The sequence below is a fragment of the Cherax quadricarinatus genome, chromosome 3 (assembly GCF_038502225.1).
Source record: "Cherax quadricarinatus isolate ZL_2023a chromosome 3, ASM3850222v1, whole genome shotgun sequence".
NCBI classification, from domain to species: Eukaryota; Metazoa; Arthropoda; class Malacostraca; order Decapoda; family Parastacidae; genus Cherax; species Cherax quadricarinatus.
Genome location: NC_091294.1, coordinates 17,721,341 through 17,733,155, shown reverse-complemented (window position 1 = coordinate 17,733,155; position 11,815 = coordinate 17,721,341). Strand labels below are relative to the sequence as shown.

At 39.4% G+C, this 11,815-nt stretch overlaps 1 pseudogene; it reads right to left on the bottom strand.

The window, feature by feature from the left end:
• Positions 1-443: 443 nt before the first annotated feature.
• LOC138853835 (centrosomal and chromosomal factor-like) overlaps positions 444-11,815 on the bottom strand; it is a 15,859-nt pseudogene continuing 4,487 nt past the window's right edge.

Genomic DNA, 11,815 nt, shown 5'->3' with positions numbered 1-11,815 from the left:
AAGTGGCTAACCATTTGGTGTATTTTAATAAAGGACTGTTTTTGTAGTAGTATTATACGTGAGATACCTATGATGGGGTATACCACACTACCCATCAACGGCACACATCCATACAGGCTGCATACATGCATGGCACTGAGTTGGTAGTAAGTATATGATTTGTTATTGCCTTTTTTTCCTCGCTCAGGAGGTTGATTACAGGGCGCTTGATGGAAGTTGATTGTTTTCCTGGAGTTGTTGGTCGGTTGAGCTGTTTCTGAGGTGGTGTCCTGCCGTAGGGGGTTCACAGATGTTCATGGTTAGATGTGTTAATTAGTTAGAAGTAAGGTCTCCATAGATTGGGGTGGTTTGATCCTTACTGGGCATAGAATGGCTCTGATGGTACCTATTCTTCTATATCTTCGGGGAGATCACTCAGGGTCTATGATCTCGGGAAGTTCTCCTTACGAATAAACGTCGGACTCTGTTGGAGAGACATCCTGTGGGGAGGTGTACTGATGATATAGTCGGTGATGTTTGTTGGTTGGGGAGGGTTTTTCTTTGTCTGGTACATATAGTTCTTGCATGTCATATAATTGTCTCTTCTTTAGTTTATCTTTCCTGGCATTTATTGCGTCGATCCCCTGTTTCATGTGTAGATCTTCCATCAAGATTCTGTTTCTCCGCCAGGTGCCTGTGATAGAGGGGAGAACTCTGTTCTGGACTCTTTGTAGCTGTAACAAGTTGGATTTCGTTGTTAGTGACATAGGCACCCAAGGATACTCAAGCATAGGTCTTATCATCATCTTGTACAGGTGCGTCTTCATGTGGGAACGGACTTGATTAAACCTGTATAGTTGGCTGAGGCAGACCTTTGCTAAGTTCACCTTTTTGGATCTGTGAGAGGTGGAGTGGACTAATCTGTTGATCTCATATCCCAGGATCTTGCTCGGGTTTCTGATGGCGATAGGTGTACCTCTGATGAAGATAACCCCCCCCCCCCCTCCTAGCTGTGGCAAAACATCCAATGGTGCTGATGAGGACTTCGTCTGGATTGGCAATGATTCTCACAGTTGGCTGTTCTTCACAGTTCCGCATTCATTTCCTCTATTGCCCTTGCATGCCTTTTTTTTTTTTTCCAGATATGGGAGTGGATGAAAGTACATGGATAACATCGTTAGCAAATTGGGTGATGATGGTATCGTTGAATTCAAGTTGGGGGAGGTCATTTACATATATGTTAAAGAGTATAGAGCTGAGGCACAAACCCTGTGGCACTCCCGCTGTTGGTGTAAATGGCTCTGCCGACTTGCCGTTGAAGGTGGGAATGATGCTTCTTCCCGATAAGAAATTGTATATAAGCCTGAAGAAGGTCCAGATGTGGTCCGGCGTCTTTATTGAGGAAACGTTTCGCCACAAAGTGGCTTCACCAGTTCATACAAAGGAGAATGATGAAGAACAGGAGGAATTTGAGGCAATCAGTCCCTCAGCTTGAGTCGATGTAATCAGTCCATCAATCTTAAAAAGAATACAGCATATGCGCGAAGAAGTGGCTGATATACTGTAGACAGGTGAGGTGAAGAAGTCATAAGTGGTATCACGCTTGTCAAATCCATACGTGGCAGTAGGTCATGCCTGAATGTTAGGCACGTGAAGAATTCCCTGTATTAAGATCCCAAGATGTTGCTGTGTCTGACAGGAATGTTCAGAGAATCAACAAGTTGATAAATTAGACACATTTGCAAAACTTTGGTATCTTTATTGAGGAAACGTTTCGCCACACAGTGAGAGTGGCTTCATCAGTCCGTGCTGATATTAGATATAAGAATGAGAAAGAGGAGTGAGGGAACAGAACTTTTCACTGTGGCAGCCCACGATTACACTCTGTTTACTATTACTCTCTGGGTTCTGTTTTGTTAAGAAGTTAAACATCCATCTGACCACTTTCCCAGTAATTTTTCACACATTTTATGTGCTATTACATCATGATCACACTTGTCGAAGGATCTTGCAAAGTCTGTGCACACTACATCTGCACTTTGATTATCTCCCACTGTGTCTAAGAACATGTTATAATGATCCATCAATTTCGAAATGAAGGAGCTACCCGTTTTAAACCCGTACTGCCTTGGGTTATGCAGCTGCTGTGATTCCATGTGACTGGCAATCTTGCTTCTTAAAGTCTTGCAAAGATATTGATAATGTGTGATGTTAGCACTATCGGTCTGGGTTTTTGTTGTTGTTGCTTTACTGTTACCTTTGTAAAGTGGGGCTATGTTAGTGGTGTTTAGTGACTGGGATGATACCAGTGTTTAGGCACCTGATAGCAAAATTTTGAATCTTGTTTTCCTCGGTTTTCCCATGTCCTTATATACCATGGCTCCTGACGAAGCACTCATGCGTGTAAAGCCTCGAGCTTTATATTATTTTCCTGTGGCTCTGTGCCTACTGTGTCATCGCTTGTTATGCTAGTAGTAAGGGGCAGAGAGTGGTGAGAGGGAGGGAAGGAGGAACAGATGTAATCACTGCCGACTCTGAAAAATATCCTTGTTTATCACAAAAGATGACTTTATCAATTAAACTGACTCATAATGTATATGAAGTAGGTAGTGTATGCACATTATATCCAGTTCCTCTTATGTTGTAACCTTGATAATGGAAAGGAAGAGCAACCGGAGTCGCTCTCACGGGCAGCTGCAGAACCCGTCAACCCAGAACCTGTGACTCATTAATTTATTACAAAATATAGTTTTAAAGGCCAGCTGATGCACGGTGTATATACACTAGGTAATGTATTCACATTATATTTGGTCTTCTTTCATCATAATCTCGACTATGCAATAAGAAGGAAGGAAAGTATATATAAATTTTAGAGTCCCTTCTCAATTTGTATATAAACATCAGCTTCCGTATCCTCACATTTTAGCCCTGATGATGTCAAAGCTCTATGAAAACACTGCAGGTAGTGAATGATATACAAGAAACAGTTAATTTAGTCACATTTGTTACTTAACCTGAGACTCAGTGGAGGAGAACAATTTATATATATATAACGACGTACACTGTGGAGTTCCCAGAACCTTGCAGCACAAACACTGATCATTGCAGTGCTGCAAGATTATCCATTCATTGTTACGTTTATTCACTGTACTTTTCAAAATGTATTATCAATTACTAACATATTAACATTTGCATAAACGCACTAAGGTAAGTGAATGACTCTTCAATAACAACGTTATGAAGTCGCAGTGAAATTATAGGCTACTGGCCTTCATGTACCGCCTTGTAGCTATTTTTTTCCTAAATTTACCATTGTCATAAATGAACATCATGATTCATAAAATGCAGGAATTTCTCAACTGTCGATTAAGATCTATTAACTCGTTTTCTCTTCGCTACAAGACAGTTGAAAAACTGTGGCATTTTATAAGAACATAAAAAAGAAGGAAAATGGAACAGCAAGTAAGAGAGAAGTGAAGATGTATAAACTAAAAGAGGAAGCAGTTAGGGTAAGATGGTAAGATATAAACAACTATTGGAGGATAGATGGGCTAGTGAGAGTATAGGCAATGGGGTTGAAGATGTATGGGGCAGGTTTAAGAATGTAGTGTTGGAGTGTTCAGCAGAAGTTTGTGGTTACAGGAAAGTGGGTGCGGGAGGGAAGAAGAGCGATTGGTGGAATGATGTAAAGAGAGAAGTAAGGGAGAAAAAGTTAGCATAAGAGAGGTTTTTACAAAGTAGAAGTTATGCAAGGAGTGAAGAGTATATGGAGAGGAAAAGAGAGGTTAAGAGAGTCGTGAAGAAATCTAAAAAGAGAGCAAATGAGAGAGTAGGTTAGATGTTATCAACAAATTTTGTTGAAAATAAAAAAAAGTTTTGGAGTGAGATTAATAAGTTGAGGACGCCTGGGAAACAAATGGATTTGACAGTTAAAAATAGGAGAGGAGAGTTATTAAATGGAGAGTTAGAGGTAACAGGAAGATGGACGGAATATTTTGAGCAATTGTTAAATGTTGATGAAGATAGGGAAGCTGTGATTTCGTGCATAGGGCAAGGAGGAATAACATCTTGTAGGAGTAAGGATGAGCCAGTTGTGAGTGTGGGGGAAGTTCGTGAGGCAGTAGGTAGAATGAAAAGGGGTAAGGCAGCTGGGATTGATGGGATAAAAACAGAAATGTTAAAAGCAGATAGGGATATAGTTTTGGAGTGGTTGGTGCTATTACTTAATAAATGTATGGAAGAAGGTAAGGTACCTAGGGATTGGCAGAGAGCATGCATAGTTCCTTTGTATGAAGGCAAAGGGGATAAAAGAGAGTGCAAAAAATATAGGGGAATAAGTCTGTTGAGTATCCCTGGTAAAATGTATGGTAGACTTGTTATTAAAAGAATTAAGAGTAAGATGGAGAGTAGGACAGCAGATGAACAAGGAGGCTTTAGGAAAGGTACGGGGTGTGTGGACCAAGTGTTTACAGTGAAACATATAGATGAACAGTATTTAGATAAGGGTAAAGAGGTTTTTGTGGCATTTATGGATTTGGAAAAGGCGTATGACAGGGTGGATAGGGGGGCAATGTGGCAGATGTTGCAGATGTATGGTATAGGAGGTAGGTTACTGAAAGAAGTGGAGAGTTTTTGTGAGGATAGTGAGGCTCAGGTTAGAGTATGTAGGGGAGAGGGAGACAATTTCCCAGTAAAAGTAGGCCTTAGACAAGGATGTGTGATGTCACCGTGGTTGTTCAATATATTTATAGACGGGGTTGTAAAAGAAGTGAATGCGAGGGTCTTGGCAAGAGGTGTAGAGTTAAAAGATAAAAAATCAAGCACAAAGTGGGAGTTGTCACAGTTGCTCTTTGCTGATGACACTGTGCTTTTGGGAGATTCTGAAGAGAAGTTGCAGAGGTTGGTGGATGAATTTGGTAGGGTATGTAAAAGAAGAAAATTTAAAGTGAATATAGGAACGAGTAAGGTGATGAGGATAACAAAAAGATTAGGTGACGAAAGACTGGATATCAGATTGGAGGAAGAGAGTATGGAGGAGGTGAATGTATTCAGATATTTAGGAGCGGAAGTGTCAGCAGATGGGTCTTTGAAGGATGAGGTGAATCATAGAATTGGTGAGGGAAAAAGGGTGAATGATGCACTTAGGAGTCTGTGGAGACAAAGAACTTTGTCCATGAAAGCAAAGAGGGGAATGTATTAGAGTATAGTTGTACCAACACTCTCGTATGGGTTTTCATTATGGGTGATGAATGTTGCAACGAGGAGGAGGCTGGAGGCAGTGGATATGTCATGTCTGAGGGCAATGTGTGGTGTGAATATAATGCAGAGAATTCGAAGTTTGGAAATTAGGAGAAGGTGTGGGATTACCAAAACTATTATCCAGAGAGCTAAGGAGGGGTTGTTGAGGTGGTTTGGACATGTAGAGAGAATGGAACAAAACGGAATGACTTCGAGAGTGCATAAATCTGTAGTGGAGGGAAGGCGGGGTAGGGGTCGGCCTAGGAAGGGTTGGAGGGATGGGGTAAAGGAGGTTTTGTGTGCGAGGGGCTTGGACTTCCAGCAAGCATGCGTGAACGTACTCAGGAGTTTGTTCCACTCATCTACAATTCCATTACCAAGCTAGTGCTTTCCTATATCCTTCCTGAATCTGAATTTTTCCAACTAAAAACCATTGCTGCGAGTCCTGTCTATGTTAGATATTTTTTAGCAAGCTATTTACACCCCCTTTTTTAATTTCTGTTATCCATTTATATACCTCAATCATATCCTTCCTAATTCTATGCGTTTCTAGAGAGTGCAGATTCAGGGCCCTCAGTCTTTACTCATAGGAAAGATTTCTGATACATGGGATCAACTTTGTCATCCTCTTTTGTACGTTTACCAGAGCATTTATATCCATTATGTAATACGGTGACCAAAACTGTGCAGCATAATCTAAATGAGGCCTAACCAAGGATGTATAGAGTTGAAGAACAACCTGAGGACTTCTATTAGTTATACTTCTTGATATAAACCCAAGAATTCTGTTAGCTTTATTGCGAACACTCATTCACTGTTGTCTTGGTTTTAGATTGCTGCTAACCAGAACTTCTAAATCCTTTTCACAATCCGTAATATTAAGATCTACATTATTTACCTTATATGTGGTAGGGTTATTTTTTCTCTATCATTTAGAACTTTGCATCTGCCTACATTAAAGTGCATCTGCCACTTCTCCGACCACTGCATCATTCTATTCAAATCATGCTGGAGTGCTCTAATGTCTTCATTAGAATGAATTGGACGGCCTCTTTTGGTGTCATCAGCAAATTTGCTTATGTCACTATTCCCTCATCTACGTCGTTTATGTAAATTGTGAACAACAAGGGGCCCAACATTGACCCTTGTGGAACACCGTTTGTGACGTGCTCCCATTCTGATTTCTCCCCATTTATGAAAACTCTCTGCTGCCTATTTGTCAATCATGCCTCTACCCAGGAAAAAATTTCTCCTACTCGTGTGCCTTAAGTTTCCTCAATAGCCTCTGATGTGGAACTCTACCGAAAGCCTTACTGAAGTCCATATACACAATATTATATTCAATACCATGATCTACCTCCTCAAATACCTTAGTGAAAAAAGTTAGTAAATTCGTAAGACAGGAACGCCCCTTTGTAAAGCCATGCTGAGATTCATTAATCAATTTATGCCTTTTAAGATGGCTACGAATTCATTCGGCAATAATTGATTCTAAAAATTTACCAACTATGGAGGTAAGGCTTATTGGTCTATAGTTTGAAGCTAAGATCCTGTCACTTGCCTTGTAAATAGGTATTACATTTGCCATTTTCCACTTGTCTGGCACTATGTCAGTTTGTAGCTATATATTGAATAGATTAGCCAAAGGGCTAAAAAATTGTATTATGAGAACAGATTATCCAACTTAAAAGGTGATATAAAAAAGACCTGGAAAACCCTATCAGATATTCTAGGAACAAAAAAGATATCAGGAAATAGCGCAATTGAACTAACAAGACCAGATGAACCCAAACTCCCACCAACTGAAACAGAAACAGACTCAATGATTTCTTCTCCACCCTAGGAAAAAAACCTTGCCGATAAATACCCCACCCAATGATTGCTTCACTGGCAACTTCCCGAACACACTATTCCTAGCTCCGACTAACCCAACAGAAGTCTCCTTTATTAGCAACGCACTAAAAAACAAGACAGGAGATTTAAATACCTTACCACCCTTTATATACAAAAAAAGTGTCGCAAGTACTGTCACCAATTATTGCAACACTCTTTAACAAATCCATCGAATCCTCTACCTTTCCTACAGTTCTCAAAATAGCAAGGGTCACCCCGATCCATAAAGGAGACCAAACAGACTTGAATAACTATAGGCCAATATCCAACTTACACCCTCTCTCTAAAATCTTCGAAAAATTACTTCATAAGCGAATCTACTCCTACCTCATCTCCCACAACATTCTCAACCCCTGTCAGTTTGGGTTCAGGCCTAATAAAAATACGAATGATGCTATTATACACATGCTAGAACAAATATACACTGCACTCGAGAAAAAAGAAATCCCACTGGGGATCTTCATTGACTTACGTAAAGCTTTTGATACAGTTGACCACGACTTGCTCCACATAAAATTGTCACACTATGGTATAAGAGGGCACTCCCTCAACTACCTCAAGTCTTACCTCAGCAACAGAAGCCAATATGTGTACACAAATGGAGCAAACTCTTCCACACAGCCAGTTACAGTTGGTGCCCCACAGGGAAGTGTCCTAGGCCCTCTTTTCTTTCTCATATACATAAATGACCTACCAAATGCATCGCAACTACTCAAACCCACACTATTTCCAGATGACACTACATACGTCTTCTCTCACCCGAGCCCAGTCACGCTAGCCAATACTGTAAATACCGAATTACAGAAAATATCTACCTGGATGAGGACTAACAAACTTACACTAAACATTGACAAAACCTACTTCATTCAGTTTGGTAACAGAGCTACAGATGTCCCTCTTAACATAACAATAAACGGATCACCTATCACAAAGCTCACAGAGGGAAAATTCTTAGGAATCCACCTTGATAATAGACTCAAATTTCAAATACATGTACAACAAATTTCCAAGAAAATTTTCAAGACCGTTGGCATACTATCGAAGATACGGTACTATGTTCCACAGTCAGCCCTCCTGGCCCTATATCACTCACTTATTTACCCCTATCTCCACCAATATTCAAAACTCTAAACCTACTCACCATACAAAACATCCATATTTATTATTGTACCTACTACATACATAGAACACTTAACTCGGATATAAGCCCTCCCCTCAAACGTTTCCTTACCAACCTCAACAGAACACATGACCATAACACAAGGCACAGATCACTCTTTGATGTTCCTCGTGTCCATCTCACGCTATGCAAAAACTCAATGCACATTAAAGGCCCAAAAATTTGGAATTCATTACCTGTGAATATAAAAGAAACACTGTTTATAAATTTAAGTTTCTTCTTAAAAATCACTTACTCACCCACAACCAAATAAATACTGAATAATTGTATCTCATAAATGTTTAACCTGTGACCCAATCAAACTTTGTTTTTTTTTTAATTACATTACCTAACAGAATACTCCATTGTACTGAATGCTCAGTAACTCAGTAAGTGACCATATAACCTGTCTTTTAAATACTCATTTTTGCTTAATTGTTATTTGTTTACTATAATTTTTACCACTGAATGTATCATTGCTTAGTTAATCTTAAGTTAATTTTAAGCCTGCCCATAATGCTCTGCATACAAGGGGCTTTTGGCATGTTACACTTAACCACTGTATTTCCTTGTACTTCTATGTATCATGTCCAAATTAATGATAAATAAATAAATAAATTCCTCTTTTCATTCCTTTATAACCTTTTCAAACAGTTCATAAGGGCCTGAGGATTTGTTAGATTTTAATTTCTCTATTTGTCAGAGGACCACATCAGTAGTTACACGAGTCATGCATAATTTATTATCGTCCTGTTCTACATAATTTATTATTTCTTCTTGAGTAAAAACTGAGAAGAAGTAAGTATTGAAAAGTTCACACATTTCCTCATCACAGTCAGTGATCTGACCTGAGTTACTTTTATGTGGGACTATCTTGTCCCTAAACTTACTTCTGTATACCTGAAAGAACCCTTTTGGGTTATCCTTCAAATCCCTTGCCACTTTAGCCTCATAATCCCTTTTTGCTTTTCTTATTCCTTATTTTTTTTAGTTCTCTCTTTAACTGAATATATTGATTCTTTTAACTGCCCATCCCCTATTTTGATACGCCTATATATGCCTCTCTTTTGAGCAATGAAGTGTTGTAATCTATTGTTTATCCATTTGGGATCATTTTTGTTAAATCTAATTTCCCTACTCGGAACAAAAGTCGTCTGGGCAGCTAGAACTATGCTCTGAGTAACGTCATATTGGCAACTAACTCTACCTTCCTGACACATAGTAAGGTCATCCCAACTTAGCCCACCCAGGTAATTTCTCATACCCATGTAGCCGGCCAAGCAGAAATCTGGGAAAGAGACTTGATTGCAGTTATCTGGGTAATTCCATGATATATTGAAACTAAGTGATTTGTGATCGCTTTCCCCAAGCTCATCATTAACCTCATTATAATTAGCCAGTGATTCTTTGTTGGCAAGAACCAAGTCAAGCAGATTGTTTCCTAGTTGGCTCTGTCACAAACTGTTTTAAAAAGCAGTCTTGAACCGTATCAAGAAAGTCACTAGACTCAAGATTTCCTGTCACATTGTTCCAATCAATTTGCCTAAAGTTAAAACCTCCCATTAACACAACATTTTCATATCTAGATGCCTTATGAATTTCGTCCCATAGCAGCTTACTGCTCTCCCTATCAAGGTTTGGGGGCCTATAAATCACACCCTAAATTAATTTTTCAAGACCTTCGAGAAACTGTAGCCAAACAGATTCTATGTCTGATGTTTCTAATCTTACATCTTCTCTAACACAACAATTTAAATTATCACTGACATACATCACCACTCCACCACCCTTCCTGTTGACCCTATCAGTGTGGAATAGTTTATAACCCTGTATGTTACATTCAGAAGGCATATCTCTATCTTTCAAGTTGAACCAGGTCTCTGTTATAGCAATAATATCTATATTACCTGCACTTTCAAGTAATCTTAGCTCATCTAACTTATTTCTTAGACTCCTACTATTTGTATAGTAAACCTTAAGGGAGCTAGTCACTCGTTGCCCTCTACTATCTCTCTTTGTTGAGCAATTGCTTTGCCTTTATTAGCAACTTTATTTCGAATATTGTCTTTTAAACATATCCCTGAGGTATCCTGGTAATATATGGTGTTTTCAACCCTAATGCTGCAGCCTGATTGTTTCCCACAAACACCCATACCTCTATAATCTATCAGTTTAAATTCCTAGACAAGTCATCAATGACCCCCTCAATCGAACTGGCTAATTCAACCACTCCAACTCCCAAAGAGATGAACCCCATCCCTTGCATACATATCATGCTCACCATAAAATTTGTCCCAGTTATCAATGAATGGGATCGCAAGTTCCTTGCAATCCCATTCATTGATAACTGGTCTAGGGCAATTGGTATAAATTGCTGTCTAGCCAGCAATTTATACCAGTTGCCCTAGACATCCATTCATTGCCCGCTCCCCTTCCAAGCAAGATGTTACATATGATTGGGATCCCTCCCTTAGACCTGACAACTTCTATGGCTGACGTGTACTTATCCAGCAGTTCCTGTCTCCTGCCCTTCCTGATGTCATTTTCACCAGCACTAAGACAGATAATGCGCTTGTTCCCATTACCTGACATAATATTATCCAACCTGCTGACTATGTCACCAACACCAGCTCCTGGGAGGCACACCCTCTGTCTGACCTTCCCATCTCTGTTACAAGAAGTATGGTTCATATATCTTACCTGAGAATCTCCTGCAATTAGAACATTCTTGCCTTGATTACCAGGGGAGTCAATGGTACCTATAACCTCACTAACCACTGAAGTACACTCTTCCTGGAGAACAGAGAATCGATTTCATACCTTCATATCTTCTCTATTAACCTTCCATATCTTCTTTCTTCCTGAACTGTGAACCACTTTCCACTTAAAGTGGCTGCAGCTCTTTAGGTCACTGCTGATATTCTTTTCCTCACCAGCTGTAACCCTCTCACACTCACTTCCAAACCCATCTGGGCAAAGCTTCAGCCTCCTATTTTCCTACTGTAGAAGTAGAACCTCTTTCTTCAACACTTTAACCTGAGATTCCAAAACACTACAGCAAGCCATGGTGCTCAATAACACCCCACGCTAATTCCCAGACAGCTTAGGACAATGACCACACATGACCTCTGACTGCAGCATACTGATGATCATGATGCTGTGATGTTCATTTGTGTTCATTTATACTTAAGTTAGTCTGAAATAAATTATTATTATTATTATTATTATTATTATTATTATTATTATTATTATTATTATTATTATTATTATTATTGTGGAAAATTTTGAATTTTCCCATATTCAGCATGTGTAAATTTGATTAATATAATAACTGTGTATTTCATCGATGCTGATTTGACCCTTCGAGAAATTTTGAGTGAAGGACGGTGTGCAGGGGCTGAGAAGTGATACAGGGGAGAGAGATGCCATTTGTAATTTGTGAGCACTGGTTGTAGTGGACAATTCAGCTAATAATCCAGCATCAGCGAGGCCAAATTGGGGTGTTTCAGCCTGAATTTGTAATAGGAACCCATATTAATGTCCCCT